This window comes from Vespula vulgaris, chromosome 22 (genome assembly GCF_905475345.1).
Source record: "Vespula vulgaris chromosome 22, iyVesVulg1.1, whole genome shotgun sequence".
NCBI lineage: Eukaryota > Metazoa > Arthropoda > Insecta > Hymenoptera > Vespidae > Vespula > Vespula vulgaris.
In genome coordinates, this window is record NC_066607.1 from 346088 (window position 1) to 354204 (window position 8117).

The following is an 8117-nucleotide window of genomic DNA, read 5'->3' on the forward strand; positions in this document are numbered from 1 at the left end:
ATAGTACTCTGATAATAAACTAATAATAATCGAAGAGAACAATAAACAATGGTACGGCAAATGATAATTGAATAGTGAACTGGTAATAATAATAATCGAATAATAAATTCAAGGATAATAATTTAAGAAATAATCTAAGAAAATAATAATCGATGAGACGGGCAGTGCAGCCGTTTATATAGAGAGCGTTGATCAATCAGCGAAGGGTAACTTGCCGCTGCTTTGTCATTGGTTCATCGTGATTTTATCCCTGGCTTACGACAAAGACGACCAATAGGATCTCGTTCGATGCGTTGCCACTGACTGTAGATACGTAAAGCGTCGCGTGTTGGTAGTAGGGATGAGGTTCCGTAGATTCATCATGTTATCTCGCGCATGCGGTGCTACCCTTCCCCCACTCCTCGTACCTTTAGCTCAACTAAAGTGTGTCGCTCTTTACTATATAGGTAGTATTAACGTTATGTGTTTTATAATGTAGTGGCTAAGCTTTTACAAGATATTATAATGTTCGTATTACTGAAATGTATTAGTAATATATATTTATATATGTATATTAAAGTACATGATTAGTGAAAAAAGATGTGTGAGCAAATAATTATGATTCCATATAAAGTAGATTCCCGTTTCAACTCTAACTTAATTCAGTATACAAAACGAGATGTCGCCTATTCATAACAATGTTCGAGAAAACTTGAAGTCACGATTCATAGTTTCGTTTTATAAGTTCAGGATGGCATAGAAGGAACAGCAGGAACGTTAAATTTATTCGTGTCGAGCTTCTGGGAGGATTGACTTTTCTACGTTCAGAAAAACATTTCGTAGTTCTTTATTTCCTATTTCTTCTAATGTATTTGCAGTTATTTAACTAGGTAAGATTTTTAATATTTCACTTATGTATCTTTTTTTCTAATATAAAAATTGTTAAGAATTTTAAGTAACCTTCGATTTACGCGTTCTAATAATTTATCAAGTTCTAATGAATAGTTATAGTGTTGAATTTTATTCCTATATCACGTTATCAACATATATAATATCTAACTTTTTTTTGTACATGATTTTCAAATTATTACTTTATCTATTATTATTAAATATTATTATTATATAAATAAAATTAAATATTATTTATTATATAAAGTATTGCAGTATTTTACAAAAGTTTCATCGACTTTTTGCGATATATTTTTTCTTATTACATGTAATATTCGTTTGTTACATATATTTATTACGAATTTTCATTATTCTTAGAACATCATGTTTATTTTCGGAAGAATTGCTTCATTACTTTGTTCTTTGTCAGAGTTTATTTGTCTATTCTTATTATTCCGTATCCTATGACCTTAAAAAGTTATATTTATAATCTGATGAAATACACTTGAAATAATCAAATCGTGTGGAAATCAATTCGCGTTTGTTACAAATATGTCTTATTTGTTGTCTTTGTGTAATTTTTTATTCTTGAAAATTTATTTCAGGGGTATCATTATAAAACATAAGTAAATAAAAATACGTGTACTAGGAAACGAGGATTACATGCATAAATATTTTATATAATATACTTTTGTTTTGAAGTTATAGAGGTGACTTCTTTTTTCAATGTTTATTATTCTTATTCACTTTCGATCGCTTCGACAAGTTAACCATTGTCTTTTTGTTTGATTTTTGCTTTCTATTGAATCGTTACCTTCTTTTGAGGTAGTAGAGGTGATTTTTTTGCTAATGTGTACATAGTACATTATATACTTTCAATCATTTCAGAAAGTTAAACGTTTTGTTGTTGATTAATTTTCATTTCGAAGATGTTTTCCATTCGTTTACTCATGTGAAGGTATAAAGGTTACTTTTTTTGTGATGTTTCTGTTATTCTGTTTTGCTTTCGATCACTTCGGCATACTAATTGTTCTTCTTTTCGATGCGCAACTTGTAGAAATTCATTTTCGCTTTTAATAAATTTTGTATCCTTATGTAATTATAAAATATTGCAACAATTTTTATAAATTTAATACGATTTCTTTTTGTATTAAGATATTAATAACACCTTTTTTAAATTGTCTGCTATTTAATTGTAGTTCATTTATGGTTATAATAAATAATCTCAACGTTAATGTTGACATTCACGGTAAAATATAAATCACAGAAATAAACAATAAATAATAATGAAAGAATTATACAGGTTTTTTAAGAAGTTAATCTTATTAAAAATTCAGTCAAATATTTGTGATATTGTTTCAATTGAATTAAGAACAATTGAATATTTAAAATATTTTTAATAACGAAAAGAAATTGAACAAAGACAAATAGTTTTTACGATACTTTTGTTTAACGATCTTTTTTAATTTTATCGTAACATTTTTTCACTTTACGCTGTTCATATTTTCTTTATATTATTTCTAGAGATGCAAAAATAATTTTATTCTATCATGTTTTTTATTTTTAAATATATATAACAATATATAAATTATTGATAAATTTCCTAATTTCTTTTTTGGCATAATTTGATTAATTAATTTTATCATTTTAATGTTTTATTTTACAAAATACTTGTTACTATTCACTTATATTATATCGTTTATATTATAGATGAAGTTGTTAGCATTTGTTTGGAATACGATATAATATCTGCTATGCTTTTTTAGAGAACATGCTTCCATTGCCAAAAAGAAGATTGTTAGTGAGATATATGTTCAAGGGATTATATTTAGGAAAGGATTGTCTTTGCAAGAACTTTAGATCATGTTGATCTGTTTATATAATTTAGATTATATATGCAGTATGCAACATATCGACTATAGTGATTTATGGATCTAAACAAGATAAAGTATACAATTATAAGAAGTTTAATGGTTATTTTGTTAATTGTTTTTGCCATTAATTAAATAGATATTAATTTTTTATATGCATATAATATATAATAAGAAAAATTCTATAAAATTAAAAATAAGAGTAAGAATAAAGTCATAAAGTTAAATATCTTATAAGATTGATAGTAAAGCCAATTATGGCAATATATTTTTTAATTTACTATATAATTATCAGTACTTCTTATATAATTAGTTATTATTACATCATTTAAAAAAGCATAGGCACAAATAAAACATCTTATTATCTAAATCACTTTTAGGATAAACAAAATTAATTTACGAAAGAGTTTTTATAATATACTAAACTAAAATAAAATTTAATTTAATATTTTTTACGTTAACTACAGCATTTTTTCACTTTGCAATAAAATTTCTTTTCTAGTAACATTGAGTATTACTAAAGTGTATTCTATAAAGAATCATAGTATTAAATTATTTTATCTTTAAATATATGTTTTCATTTTATTATTATACTTTAAGTGATGTTATAGAAATACCATTAAGAAGTACAAAATATGTACAACTTATATATTCATATTTATTTTTAAAACTATTTGTTTTATGAACAAATTTTTTATAATTTAGTTGATTTTGATACGTTCATTATAATTGCCAAAAAAAAAATTATTCTACTGGAGCTGATAATGATAAAAGTGTATTATATCTTATAATTATAGATTTTATTGCTACATGAACATCTAGACTTTTTAATTCTGTTTGTATTTAAGAGCATTTTGTATTTTGTTTATTACTGGAATCTAAAAACTCTTCAATCTTATTTTTAACGTTTAAAATAGTTAAAATAGTAGGAATATATTTTATATATTATAATTTTGTATACCTGGTCTCCTAAAATGAAGAAATAAACTCATGGAGTTCATTAAGAACAAATGTTAACTATTTTGTTTTCATCTGTGTTTGCTAATATGAAACTCTAGCTACATTCTTACCGTATCAGATATAAAATTAAGATAACTGGTTTTGAATCTTGATTTACAGTATTTTATAATGTTTGGTTCTGTACTTGTGTTCATCTTTAACTATGTATTTTATCTTTAAATATATGTTTTCATTAATGTTTTAATAATCAAAGACTGATGAGTTTTCATTACATTCAGAAAATACAAAATAAAGCTATTCCATAATATATTTTTTTTTGTAAGATATCGAAAGCCTATGCATCTGGTTTTAGACTTCTAACTTTACATTCTCTCATGTATAACAAAATTCATGATTTTTCAAAAATTTATATTTCTTTCCATGAGCTCAGGAAAGTTGTTTGCTTTTATTTTTAATTTTGTAAATTATTTCCAATCCATTGAACATTAAGCACCATTAATCCATTACATGGATTTGAATAGAGTATATTTTAAAATTTTAATAATATTTTCATATATATTTAGTCTTTTAATTGTGTTTCACAAAAATAATATATATCTTTTGATTGTTTATTTGTGAATATTAAATAAGGAAGACAAACTTTTGTAGATATCTATTGTTATATGTAAGAATATAAGCCCAGTATTTCAAATACTTAAATAACAAAGAAACATTTTACTCAGGAAAGACATTGGAAGCTATTCACTATTAATTTCTTTATGTATATCATTAAATCCTTTTTTCTACTATTATATGAATTTTCATTTAAATATCCACTTAAATTTGTAATATTTGTGATAAAATTAAAATTTTTCAATTCTTCCACTTCAAGTATCTTAAAAAACTTTTATAAAGTTATTTTTATTATTTATTGCAGTGGTCACAATTTTATTTCAAATTAAACTAAACTCACTGTGAATGTTTTTAAGTATCTCTGTTGAAAGTATTTCTGTCCAATAGTGTCTGATAAGCAATCCATATATATTGTATATAATCTACATTAATTTTTAATTTGACATAAATATATTATGTGAAATTTGGTACAAATTAAAAAAAAGTGAAACAATTTCCTGCAAATCGATAAGTTTCTGTTATTCATTACAGTTATTATTTATTTTAAAAGAACTAGATTAATCGTATATATTGAGAAAAATTGAAATTTTCTATTTTTATTTTTTTTCAACAACATATACATTTTTTGTCATTTTGATTTTAAGCATGAATTACTTTATAAAAAGTAAATTTCTTAGAAAATTGTCTAGTTAAATAGTGATAAGTTTATATGATAGAACTAGTGCACTAATTGTCTTATTTAATCTGTAGTTATTTTATTATGATATTGTTTAATAAATCTCCAGAAGATGATAAATTTGAAATTTTTCGTTACAATATTGCCATTTCATTGACTTCTATTTATTTGATCAATATTTTTATTAACTAATGGTAAGTATTTTGTAAAATAAAAGGTCGATATAATTTTGATTTCATTTTATCAGCAAAATATTAATTGTTACTTTATGTGTAACATTTTTCATAGTTTTTAGTATAAGTTATACTTAGCATAGTATAATTGTACTAATAAAAATATAACTTTCAGATTATATAATTTTGTTTATAAGGACGAAAAAATTGGTTTTTAGAAAGTTAAACTTATTTCAAATTTATAAGAAAATCAAACATTAAAACATATATATGTCTAATGATGATTTTATATGGAAGCTATCATAGTCGATAATATTTTCAGATCATTATTTATTAAAAATTATTACTTTATTGCGAATGTATCGCTTCATTTTCTTCTTCCTAAAAACTAATTGAATATTTCCAATGATTTTCGATTTCTACTGATTCATGATATTTCATTTTGATTATAAATTCCATATTATTGGATATGCCTAGATAAAAATGTATAGATAGATATAAATATTATTTCTTCAGAATATTTACATAAGAGAGATTCAAATTTATTACATAGATAAATTTATTTATTATTCGATTTATTGTTCATTCGTGTTTATTCATTTATTGTAGGGTTGGCGAATATCTTACTGTTGTTGCTATAATATGAATAACTTGCAGCTGTGTACTGCTATTAGTCTGCCGTTTTTTCCATCATTTGCAACTAGATACTTGATTTGCTTATTTGTAGATGACTGTCCTATAAGAAGAGGAACAGTAATCTTCGAGTCTATCAGTTTTCCTGATCTATTGGCGCGAGATGTCCAAAATATAGCATTTTAGACACTTCATTGGTCACTCTTATTGTCGTCAAGACTATTTCGCATGTGCTGACAAGTTGCCACGAAAATTTTTCGTCCTTGTAATTGCAGGTAATTAATATTTCTTTTTTATCCGTTTAATGTACTAATTTATAGTTAAACATGCGATTTTTACATTATAGTCATGATATTCGTGCAAATAAAATAATCGTTTGAACGTGTCCTTTGTAGAGCTATTGCATCATACTTTTTCTTGAATTTCGTAAAAATTCAAGAAAGGACATTCCATAAAAGTAATTGCCGAACAGTTCGTTAGTAGTCTGGTTATATCACCGTTTAAAATTATTTTTTGAGATAATTTTCAATTATTTTTTCTGAAAAGCGATCCTCCATACGTAATTTTATTTTATATTAATAAAATTTATTTTACAAGTTACAATACATAATATTCTACGAATCGATGAAACTCAATACAATTTTTGAAAAAGCTTTATTTTCTTAGAAAAAAATTGTATTATTTCGAAATGGTATTTTTTGGAAAATAGTTTATTCATAAATATAAATCTTATATCGTTTATGTTAATGGATCTGAATTTCTAAAATATTGTTCAATTTTTGAAAAATTTGTAGTTCCTTTTGCATTTTATAGACCAAAATGATAAACATTCTATGAACAATGTGTAGCATATTAAATGATTTCGATGATCCTTTTTTTATTGTATGACGAACTGCTTTTTTTTTCCTTATTTTTAATTAAATTATCAAGTTTATTAAACTTACTATCCAATCTCTAATACTTATTTCCTTCACTGATGTCTGATGTGAATTTCGCGGTGATCTATACTAGATAGACTAATAGTCACAGTATAATTTTGTTTCTTGACAAATGCATATAAAGTATCGATTAGTAATTAATTTTAAGAAAATATTCAACAAAATTTTATTTTTGTCGCAAATTTATACACTGGTTCTTATGTGTTAATTATATTTAGTATTTTCAATACATTTATTGTGAAATAAATATGTACCGACGTCGTATCTAGCACGGATCACTGGAGATGCACGGCTACTATCAAGAAAAAATATACATATGAGAGACCAAAGTGTGAGTTCAGTCTACTAATCTACTTACTCTACCTACACGAAACCAATTATTATGTACGCGCGTAAGAGGGGAATAATCACAAGTTTATACACCGATACAATAAACGTATGGTATACATATGGACACTTTCTCCACTCGTATTCGTAGTTTATATTTTGTTCATACCTGTAGCTTAAATCACGCATGTTTCGACCGAAAAGTGATGAACAATCTTAAATCATTGATGGATCACACAGAAGGCCCTTTTATTTACTACTATTTAATACCACCGTGTCTCGTAACTGTATGACTTTTGTTTTGCCACTAATAAGATGTGGTTGGTAAGTTATGAACAATAAACTTAAGTAGTGGAGGAAGGGATTGATTGATTGAACTGGCAGTGGACTGTACAGAGAACGATAGAGAATAATTATTATATACTCTTATTATAGATAATAGTTGATATTAGTTTATTAATCTTATTTCGTAATGTTTTTGTTTATTTTATTGTTACTTTTTATTAGTAAAAACTCAATTAACTTTCTTTGTTTTCAGGCTGTATACTTTTAACGATTTTTCTTTACTTTACAAAGATATTAATAATATTATTTTTGTTTTATTTCAGATTATTATTGTGTAATCATTTGTGCAGCCATGAATGGGTTAGTCGTTGTTGTAAAAAATTGGTCTGTATGTAAAATAGAAAAAGAATCGTGAAGTAAACTGTTTTTCTGTTAATTTGCATTTGTTTGCGTTTTGCGATTTCAATTAATTTTTAGGAATATGTTAATTAGATTGCGTGCAAAGCAGTCATAGAGTCAGTATTTGTTTGTAAAAAGTTTTATTTATCTATCTCTTATAATCATATAAATTCTTTTCAAATATAAAACAAACGATAGATATTTGTGAATTCACTTTATCGTCCGTCTCTTAATTACTAAATTATCGCGTATTAGAGTCAGTGCATCATAACCTTCTTGATCAAGAATCATTCCTATAGGAGAATAATAGTAAGTAAATGTCGTAATTTTATAGTCGATATAATTTTACAATTTGTTTCGTTATAATAAATTTAAT

The 8117-nt window shown here is 24.8% G+C and overlaps 1 long non-coding RNA gene across 3 annotated transcripts in view; it reads left to right on the forward strand.

Moving 5' to 3' along the window:
* Positions 1–428: 428 nt before the first annotated feature.
* Positions 429–8117, forward strand: part of LOC127071709 (uncharacterized) — a 42846-nt gene continuing 35157 nt past the window's right edge. Inside the window, exons 1-3 of one of the 3 annotated variants that reach the window (XR_007785206.1) lie at positions 429–869; positions 5887–6067; positions 7666–8050. This is a non-coding gene — a long non-coding RNA (uncharacterized LOC127071709). The remainder of the gene's footprint in view (positions 870–5886; positions 6068–7665; positions 8051–8117) is intronic. The other 2 variants (XR_007785205.1, XR_007785204.1) reach the window with 2 other exon arrangements.